An 11111-nucleotide genomic window follows, 5' to 3' on the forward strand; every position below is an offset into this window, starting at 1 on the left:
GCGGCGGCCTCGGCTGCAGCCCCGGCCCCCGCCGCCCCCCCTGTCGCCCCCGCCCGGCCCACGCCCAGAGGCCGCCCCGGAGGCCGCCGCCAGCCGCCAGGTGAGCTCTCACGGCCGCCGCCGGGACTGCGGGGGCTGCGGGCCGCCAGGCTCTCGGCCCCCCGCGGCTTCCTGGGGAAGGGGACCGCCGCCCCCGCCGCCGCATCCCGGCTGCTGCAGCTGGGGGTGCGCTCGTTCCGCGGGTGGGGGTGGTGGTTGGGGAGGGCGGCGGGGACGCCCGGACGCGGTTGGCCCGGGAGGCGCTCAGGTCTAGGGGTACTGAGGGGGCGCAGCGCGAGGGTCCCTGAGAAGTTGGCGCCCACGCGCACCCGGGCGGGTCTCGAACGTGGGCACTTGCGCCGGGCGCGGTCGGCGAGCCGCAAAGGCCCCGGGTTCCAGGTCGCGCGGTTCCGGCCCCTGGGGCCTCCCCCTTCCCTCCCGGGCTCTGGCGGGTGCTCGGCGACGGGGAAAGAGAAACTTGGAGACCTCCGGGAGGAGTTGGCGGAGCGACGCGGGAGCGCGGTGCTGGCCGACCCCCCGGGGCCCTGGGAGCCCGTCGGTGATCTGGATGGGGTGCTTTATTTATTTTTTTCTCTTTGGTTTTCAAAAGAAAATGGCTATGTGATTGTTCCCATCTTAAGGGGAAGTTGAAAGTGAAGTTGGGGGGCGGGGGTTGGTGCTCAAGGAGTAACGTTGCCTTGTGTGTAGAGTTACACATTTCCGGAGCACAGTGTAGATCTCATAGTGGCATCTCTTGCCAAAAGTCACTTTGATTCAACTTCGATGAGTTTCTCGTAAATGGCAACATTTAGGTGGTGAGAGGCGAGAGGAAACAAGAACCAGTGCAGCTGATTTGATCTCCAGTGGTATAGATTCAGTTAGCCAAAAGAAGCGTGTCTGAGTTATAACCCAGGTTTGGTAATTTGTTGAACATAAAGTTATTTTCCAGCTTTCTTGCCCGCCCCAAGCACCCTGCTTCTTCACATCCGGTCTGAAGCAGTTATGTGGGTTGGATTGGTTGTTTCTGGTTCCTTGCGAAACTTGGGTTCATTCTCCCAGTTTTCTCTTAGATATTTCAAAGAGGAGGAGTTGTAAATGTAAATGTATGGCAGTGAGATGTGTTTAACCTCTAGCTAGAGATCAGTATATTATATGCAAAATTTCATTCACATGTATGAAGTTGAAACTCCAATAATGTTCTTCAAGAATTAGCACCTTTGACTTTGGGCATAAAGGCAAACAAAACAAAATAACCCAAAAATTACTCTGAGTGAAGATTCTGAGGTATAATTTGACTTCCCCAAGGGGGTGAAGCCTCCCCTGGACTTAAAATAATACCGACTTAAACTCTGTGTGTGCATGGGCATCAGACCCTGTTCATTTTCTTGGTTTTAGAAGGAGAGAAAATACTCTGACCAAAGGGAGACTTACTTTAAATCTCAGGTACTACACGCTGTGAACTGAAAGTGTCAATTTGATTATCTACGCATCCTAACTGCATCTTGGTGGGATGGTTGCTATTTAAAAGATAAGTGTCAAGTGGTGAAATGATGTTTTGTGTAAGATACTTGTTACTTCATCTTATCATATAATGATTTTGAAACAGTATCTAGTGATTTAAAATAATCTTTAGTGTTGTTTATAGCCAAGTATCACCACCCCTTGTAACTGTTAAATTTTCGTGAGACAGTCTATATCGTATTCATAGATGGAGTCCTGGCCACTTTTATATGTTCATTTTGTAACTTAAAAAAATGGTGGACTATGCTCGAAATTTTGTAAAGCAATAAGAACGAGAGAGATTTGAAAGACTTTAAAGTTTGAGATATACCTAAAAAATAAACATTTCTGAAAGTTCTTGATCCAAGTGGTTTGAAATACATCCAAATTTGAGCCTTTGTGAAATTTTAAAAAAATCTGCTTTGCCAACCACATAATTTAACTTGCAACTGCATTGACATAGATCTGTGTTGAACATTTAAGAATTCTCTTAATTGACTTTTCTTCATATTATGTATAGTAAAAGGACATGTTTTAGAAAATTTTAGTAGTCTTTTTTCATATAATTATATCTTAATGTGTTTGTGAATGTTAAAGTAGGAAGGACTCAAGCTCTAGGCCATACTAATGTTTATTTTATAGGGAGGTCTCTGGGCAGAAATAAGTAGCAGATTCTAAGCTATAACAAAACTGATTTGGACTTCGAACTTATATGATCTTAGATTTCGTGATTTTACTCAAATCATTAGATTGGTGGTTTCTTGGAGAGTTTGAGAGTCTAGTTATGGAAGTTTGTTTGAGTGTTTATTTAATATCAGCCTTCTGAAATTATAAAGGATGATGAGAGATTTGGCTCTAAAGTTTTTACTCCGGTCCTGTGAAATGATGTAGACATTTCTGTGGTATGTTTTTAGAGCAAAGGTTCTTCTGGTGTCTTTGGACGTCTAGGGGGTCCATAAATGGGCTTCAAGAGATTCCTGAACTTGCTGTAGTTGTAACCAAACCTTTTTGTGTGTGTTTTTAGGGAGAGGGTCTGTGATTGTGTTATAAAAGAGGTCCAGAGCCCCAAAATGTTAGAGTTGTATGTTTTTATTGAATAAAATAGGAGTTAGAATAATTCTTAAAAGGAAAAAAAAAAAAAAAGAAAAAATACAGATCTTTGTGCCCAGTACTTGCTGTTTAAAGTTGTCTTTAGCCTAGACATGTGGTCTTAGAGGTGCAAAAACACTTCCATTTTGTTGCCACAGCAAAGCATTGCCTGTTCGTTGATAAACCATACACACACACATAAAGGGCTTGACATGCTGGTCCTGGGTGCATTGTGGCTGTTTTTAAATTTAAAAATTTAGAGCAGATAGATTGATGGTCAATAAGTAGAGATTTGATCTTGACAACCAGCCCTTGGAGCAAATGGTCCACCCAGCTCCTCTTACTGCTCTCTAGCAAATCTGAAATGTGACTGGGAGGTAGTCATTCTAAGAAAATGTGTTTTTGCCTTGGCCAAACAGCAGAACATGATGGGAAAAAGTTTCTCATCAAAACAGACTCAAGTTCAAATCTGGGTTCTTTCATTCACTGTAGCTACTTAACCTACCTGACCCTCCAGTTCTTCATCTGGATAAAGCCTAAGGCAGTAGAAGTGTAAGGAGGTAGGAATGAAGTTTGCTGTGTAAAAAAACTCTCAACCCCTCATTTGGCCCATGTTAAGGACTTGGGAGCTAGAGCTAGATGTGATAACCACTAATCAACACCGGAATGAACATGTATAAGCACAGTATATGGTAATGGTATGTATTCTTTTCCAAAGAATAATGAAAATATTAACAAATTGGAACATTTTTTAAAAATTAGGTTTTCAAAAATGAGTTAGGATTAAGTGGTCCTTACCTTGTAGATATCCGGGGGTAAAGTTGAAGGAAGATGGTGGTGCGCTTAGTAAAGCTGAAGACATGGGTGCTGGGCCGAAAGAGTAGCAGTCCGCCGACATTATAGCTGTCTCTTTGTGTAAGATTCCACTTAACTTTTGTTCTTCACTTGTAATTTAAATAAATTTAAACTAAAAAACTGCACTTGTACTTTCCAGCCCATTGTCTCTGAAAGTGTTTGTTCACCTCCTCGTGTTGGGGACCCTTACAGGTACTCCAGAGACTTCCATTAGTGGAAGCTACCCCTGTAACTTTGGCTGTCTAATTCTGGTGTCTTTAAAATGCCCCCACAGTTGGGTACCTGCATTGATTTTTCTCAACAGGGAAAAGAATCTGGAATAACTGAATTATATTTTCCTATCTTTAAACATTGAAAGAAGAGAAGGTATTATGAATAAGAACAGAGATATGAATAAAATACTTACAGTGCTTATGGCTATAAGAGCAAACGTTTCCACTGTTTCTGTGGTCTTTTTCTTTTCTTTTCATTTATTTGTGGTGAGCATTTGTGCCTACTGCCTTTAAGTGGGGTAGTGGTACGAACACAAGCACTGACTGGGTTTGACACCCCTAAGCTTTCTGGTTGTGCTCAGCTTGAGCCATCCAGTATCTGAGTCTGGAGAAGGTGACCATTAGCTGAGATAATAAAAGCAAAAGGCTTTGCACAGTCCTAGGCCCCTAGTATAAATGCTTAAAGGTTGTAGCCATCTTGAGGATGGTTTCATTCTTGTCTTTTGAAGGAGAAGCTAGTATGTTCTTTAAGAACCGTCCCATGTAAACCTTTAGGGATCATCCCACTTTGAATTCATAAAAGCCTTTCACATCTTTCTGGTTACCATGGGCAGGTACCCCAGCATCTGTAGGACCTATTAGACCTGTGTGCTATTCTTGGCAGTGGGATTGCATTCTCTGTTAGGCTGACAGGTTATGTCTAAATCCTGGCTTTTTCAGGGGCCAAACCAACAAGCATGCACAGGTTTGGAGCCATGGTCCATTCAAAAACTACATGATTTTATGGCCTTGAACAGATATCAGCAAACTTTCTGAAAGGACACCATAGTAAATATTTTCCAGTTTGTCAGCATTGGCTTCCCCCCCACTCCCCATCTCTCTGTCACACCTGTGCGATTCTACCCGTGTATTTAGAAAGCAGCCAGAGACATAAGCGAACGGCCATAGCTGTGTTCCATCAAAACTTTGTGGACACTGACATTTGAATTTCATGTAATTTTTGTGTGCCATGTAATACGTTTTTATTTGTTTGAACCATTTAAAAATGTTAAAGCTGTTCTGGGCTTGTGACATGTACAGCTAGCAGGTGGATTTGACCCATAGGCCATAGTTTGCTGACCTCTTGCCTAGAAGAATGTTAGACTCCTAAGTCCTGTAGGTCTGTGGTATCACCAAGCTGTACAAACGTGCCCCCTCACCCCACCCCACTGCTGCATACACATTGTGGTTTGCCTCCTCAAGTATTCCGTGCTTTTGGTATGGCAGCGTTATTGAAGGCCCCTGTCTCCTCCGTTAGGATGAAACTCCACGAGGTTAGTTGTTCTTAGTTACAGTGTGTGGCCTTCCCTTCTTAGCACACGTATTATTATATCACCAGGAAGTTTTGGTTTTTTTTATTGCTAAAAATGTTCTCACCTTGCCCAGTTTTCCATAAGGCTTGATGTTTGAACCCTGTCCTGTGTGACCGTTTTGAAAGGAATCTATGCCTTTGGAGCTGTCTCATGCTTCAAGTTCCTCTTGTCCCCTTGTCCTGGAAAGGATGTAACCGATACTAGGCCCTCAGGCTGCTAACTAGACACTCTTACCTTAAGGAAATCCGTATTTGGATTCCACCACCCCCTTTCTGCATGATGTTTGGTTAAATAAAGCACACAAAGATTCCTCTTGTGCTCTAACCCCTGGAGATTAGCTCCAGGATTGATGTGTACAGAGCATGTAGATGTATATGTCTGTGTGTAATTTCATCCGGCCATCACTGAAGCTCCGAGGGCTGCTGCTTTTAGTGTCACCTTTTCTCTCTCTCTTGACCCTTCTCTCTTGGTCATTGTATGAGATGAGGATTTGGTGACCTGGTAATCGCTGTAACTGATTATTTTTTGCCTCCTTTCCTGCCTTTTAAACATTCTCTGCTAATTTGGTTGTTTTGCAGCAAGTATGTTCTTTTTGGAGTTTAACTTTCAAAACAACATTATGCTGAAGTTATTGGGTATTTTAGGATCTTCCCCCTTCCCAGTGTAAACTTAATGTAGTATCAGAGTTATGCATCAGTATTTTAGATATTTAGAGATAAGATGCAGTTTTTAAAATATTTTGCCATTTTATGTAGATAGTAGTAAAATATGTTATTACTCTTAAATTTTAAGGGTTTCCTTTTTTTTTTTAAAAAAAGGTAAATTTGTTATTTATTTTCTAGATGACAATTTGGGCAATATGCATCCCAAGTCATAAAATGAAATGGCAAGTCAACATCCAGAAATTTATCTTAAACAGTTGGTCAAAGGTGAATAGATATCTGTACCAGACTGCTCACTGCCCCATTTTTTAATAATAGCAAAACATTGGAAGTAATCCAAATGCCTATTAATAAAGGATTGATTAGATCCATCAGGACCTACCCATGCAGTGAAATACTGTACAGTCTTTAAAAAGGGTGATGCAGGGGGTGCCTCGTTGGCTTAGTCAATAGAGCATGCAGACTCTTGATCTTGGGGTTGTGAGTTTGACCCCCACACTGGGAGTAAGATTACTTAAAAAAAAATCTTTAAAAAAAATGATGCAGGTCAATATTCATTGACATGGAATGATGTTTAGAAGAAAGAGGGTAGCATGACAATATGTGTATTGTGTGGGGTTTTTAAAATGATTTTTAAAAGGTGGACAAAAGCCCTGTATATAGAAACCTAAAGGAAAGTATCTGAAAGGATATACACCGAGTAATAGGAACTTGTTATCCCTAGGTATTAAGATTGTGGGTGATTTTTTAAAAATGCTTTTCTCAGTTTTTCTTTTCATGTAGCATGTGCTGCTTTTATAATCAGGAAAACATAATAAAGCTATTGAAGAATAAACATAGTAATTAAAATATCTCCTATTTGTGGCTAATTGAGCTCTCATGACTACTTTCCTTCATAGTCTGTATTGTATTAGAAGTGAAGTACGTTTTCTCATATACCTTGAAAATGTTTTCTGTTTTACTAATAAGTAAGAATATTGTCCTGACTTTTCTAACAGGAAAGAAAAAATCCATACAGGACTAAATAACAGTTTTCAGAAGAAACTTACTGAAACACAGACATTTACATGATAGCATGTTGTGCCTCATTTCTTGTTGTGAAAGATTTTCCTCCATTGAAATTCCTATAAAATCGTAAGGAGTTCATATATATGGAGGCAATAGAGGGTAGTGTTTAAAAGCGTGAGCTCCACTACTTACTGTTTGTGTTACTTTTATCCATTTATGGCCTCAGTCTCCTCCTCTGTAAAATGTGGGCAATTCTGGGGCACCTAGCTGGCCCAGTCAGCAGAGCATGTATGCAACTTTTGATCTTGGGGTCATGAGTTCAAGCCTCACTGGGTGTAGAGCTGAATGAATGAATGAATGAATGAAAACGTAAGCAATACCTTGCTAAGTTGTTGTGAAGGTTAAATGAGGCAAGTGCTTAGCAGAGTTCCAGATACTTAGCAGTAACTAAGGAGAAAGAAGTGGTGGGACAAGTAAGGGTATATAATAATAATAATAGTAATGGCAATGATGATAATAATATTGGTGATGATAATAATATTGGTTGCTAATATTTCCGTCCTTCTAGAGGCTTGCATGAGGGCAGGGCCTTGTTTGTCACATTCACCAGCCTAAACCCTCTAACCAGACCAGGTACCTTGATGACGACAGTAGTGTAGTCTAGGTTCAGAACCTAGTCATCAGTCATGCTCCTTTTAGCGTGCTATCTCTGTGTACACTATCAAAAAACGTGTTCAGGGGCTAACAACTTGCTGGCATTTACGGAGTTGGTGCTCCGTAAATATTTGTTGAATGGATGGTGACCTAAAGCAAGCATTTCCTTCCTCTTGACAGTGCATAGTGAACTTTTAAAAGAAGGTTTGGGTCATCTTTAAAGTATATGGAGGAAAATGTCAGGTGTAAAAACTGTTAAAAGGGAGAATCTGTTTTGATTTCTACTATTTGAATGAATCACAGCAAATTTGTTTCACTTTTTTTCTCTTAGCTGGTTACCTCAGTCTTAGCTCAGCTAGTGTGCACCTGCATCCTTGTGGTGTACCTGTGATCATTTTAGAAATTTTTCACTTTATTTTCACTTAAGTTATTTTGGTTTGGGGCTATGTTTTACTTTCCAACCTAAGCCCCCAAGTTCTGAGACACATTTCAATGTTTCTATGAAATTAGAAACGTTGACCTGGCCATGAAGAATGAGAAGTATAACCGCATCTGGCTGTGACATACTTATTTGCACACACTGGGGCTTTGGGTTTGTTTGCAGGAAATTTTAGGAAATGCTTGGAATAAAAAATGTAGAAATACTGTGATAATTGATGAAGTATACCTATCAGTTACATATTGCAGAGTAAGAAGAACCCACTCCAAAACTTTGTGGCTTAAAATAATGACCATTTATTTGCACACAATTAGGGCAGGGCAGTTCTTCCACTGCTCTTGTTTGGCCTGAGGTCACTAATGTGGCTGCTGTCATCTGAAGTCACCAAGTCAGAGCTGATTGGTCTAGGGATCTAGCTGGGACAGCTCATCTGACCACTACACGATCTCTTTTTCCAGTAGCTAGACTAGGTTATCCTCACATGGAGACGTTATGTTTCAGGGTGAGAGCAGCAAGGCTTCTTGAGGCCTAGGCTTAGCAGTCACACAGGGTCACTCTGCCACATTCTTTTGGTCAAGCAAGCCACAAGCCCAGTCCAGATTCCAGGGTTGAAAGTAGGCACCACTTTTTGATGGAAGATGCTGACAGCAGTTGGGGGGGGGGGGAGGCAGCGGTATGTTATGGCCATCTTTGCGAACAGTATGCCCGTTGCTGTTGTATATTAACCCTTATTTGCCATGAGTGATAAACTCTGCAGTGAGGCGTGGTGTTAGCTGCTTCCCTGTATTCTCTGGGATAACAGTTCTATGAGGTAGGTACTATTACTCCCATTTTAAAGTTGTGATAAGTGAGCCATAAGGAGGTTATGTAACTTGCCCTAGATCTTTTACCTAGTTAGGGGCAGATCCTGAAAGTTATGGAAAGTTAATCCCTGTACCAGTGCTTAAATCCTTTGCTAAAGAAATTTGCATTGTGTGTGTGTGTGGGGGGAGGAAGCATATCTTTAGCAATCTCAAAAGAAGAATCCAGTATCTTAAAATTTTACATGAATTCTGTATTCTACTCCATTATACATCCCTTTGTTTTACCATAAAACTAATATTTTAAAATTACTTGTTGAAAGGTTGTAAGTAGTGGAAACAAAATCGGGCTACCCTAAGGAAAAAAGGAGGTTACTGGAAGGATGTGGTGTAGCTCCCCGAATTGACAATAGAGCTGAAGAACAAGGCCTCAATGGACAGTCTTCACAGGGTGGTAGCCTTATTAACGTTTCCAACGCTTCGTAACTCCACTCTGTACTGAGAATAAAGGGGTCTCTCAGGGTCAGCCTGGGTCCTGCAAGGTGCCTCGTTTCCTGCTTCACCAAGAAAGTACCTTCTGGGGGCGGGGGCGGTTTGTTCCCCAGCAGGGGAGTGAATGCAGCGTTGATAAAACCAACAGATGTCCACTATCTGAACATTTGTGCAAGCTGCTTTGTACATTATTGGTCACATTTACTATTTGCAACACCCGATGACCCCTTGTTCACCTCTTTCCCTCTCAACGCCACGTGCCTCTAAAGGTTCTTAAGCCTCAGACTGAGAAGCACTGTTGTGACTGCCATCTATTTCCATTTCCAGTAATAACTGCTTACCATTCCAAGGGCAATAGCATATTTATCCATTTTTTTACATAGTAATCTTTTCTATCATTTCCCTGATTTTTATTATTTTTATTTTTTAAAGATTTATTTATTTTAAAGGGGGTGGGGGAGGGGTAGAGAGAGAGAGAGAGAGAGAGAGAGGGAGAGAGAGAATCTCAAGTAGGCTCTGTGCCTAGTGTGAGTCCAAAGTGGGGCTTGATCTCATGACCCTGATATCAAGAATTGAGCCAAAATCAAGAGTCGGACGCTTAACCGACTAAACCAACCAGCACCCCATTTCCCTGATTTTTAAAAGAAAATCATATGAACTATAATTTAGCCATTTATTGGTAACAGGGTTCCTATTACAAACAGTTTTACCTAGTGGATAGTGATTTCCTTAGGACACAGTGAGATAAATACAGTTATTGGCCCCTGCACTTAATGTTCCCACACTGCCCTGCTTCTGTTTTTCTGTCTTCTCCAGGTGTGTAGTGGCTTTCATTGTAACCTTGCTAATACTTAAATATTTTAGACCTTACAGTTTATGGGTCGAAGGAACAACCTACGTTTACATAGCCTTTAGCTATGAGTTAAACCATGTTTCTAGCGATAAAATGTTGCACAAATACAGTGTGATTTTATTCAGAGCATTTTCACGCATATACTCCTATTTTTTATAATCTTTTGAAGTCAGAGAAAAGCATATTTTTCCTATTTTTCAGCTGAGCATATGGTTTAGAAAAGGTAAGCAATTTCCCCTTCAGCATAGAACCGTTGGCAGGAAAACATAGGTATTCTGACTACCCATGCCTTTGCTGCGGAAGATTTCCCAACTGGAGAAGCCTGTCTTCTGGTTTCTCAGGTTTCTGGGCTGATTCGGAGATGAGTGAATGTATGTTGGGACACTGGTGTGAAATGGAGATCTAGTTGTCACCTTGACCATTAGTAGTAGCCACTTTTGTTTATTCTTGCTTTGGAGGCCCAGCCTCTTTTATGTCCCCATAGATAGCCAGTTGAGAAGCCAATTTGTCCCACCTCTTCTTGCCATGATTAGCTGGTTTTTGAAGTACCTCTTGGAGCCCTTAAGTCTGGCCTTTTTTACTTCCCCACGGTGTAATTACCACCTTGTGGTGTAGTCACTTGTCTTCCCAACCCCTGGACTCTTTTAAATGGTCTGCTCTGTTTTCTGCTGTTTAGGCCCACCACTACAAGGGATTTTGAGAGGAGTGCTTGACACTTTTGTTTAATTAGAATCTCTAGACAGGGTTCTGTTAACAATAGGTTTGTATGTTAGGCCCTTCCCCCTTGCTTGTAAAGTTTCACTGTAGTCTGAAACCATTAATGTGATCATGGTGTTAATATTGTGTTTCTTATTTGGCCAGAACATTTTGTAAATAGAGACACCTCAAGACTTTTCTGGAGCTTTTAGAACCTTGTCCTAACATTTAACCTAATTTTTAAATTGTCTTTTTCTAATTTGTTTCAGTTGCTGATTTTTACAGCTTCTAAACATGTTAACACTTAATACTAATCAAAATCAAAAACTCTTTTTTTCTCTTGCATTTCTAGTTTGTCTCATGATCTCATTTTTGCAGGCATTTTGAACCTTTAGAATCCTTGAACTTAATCCTGAAAAGAGTGCTAGCAAAGTTCATGATTGAAAAATGCATACTTGGG

General features: G+C 41.2%; 1 protein-coding gene across 1 annotated transcript in view; it reads left to right on the top strand.

The window, feature by feature from the left end:
• The first annotated feature begins 28 nt into the window (after positions 1-28).
• ATXN7 (ataxin 7) overlaps positions 29-11111 on the top strand; it is a 136323-nt gene continuing 125240 nt past the window's right edge. Inside the window, exon 1 of the mRNA XM_048226418.2 lies at positions 29-100. The gene's annotated coding sequence lies outside the window, so the exon portion shown is untranslated. The remainder of the gene's footprint in view (positions 101-11111) is intronic.

Source organism: Ursus arctos, unplaced genomic scaffold (assembly GCF_023065955.2).
Source record: "Ursus arctos isolate Adak ecotype North America unplaced genomic scaffold, UrsArc2.0 scaffold_14, whole genome shotgun sequence".
NCBI classification, from domain to species: domain Eukaryota; kingdom Metazoa; phylum Chordata; class Mammalia; order Carnivora; family Ursidae; genus Ursus; species Ursus arctos.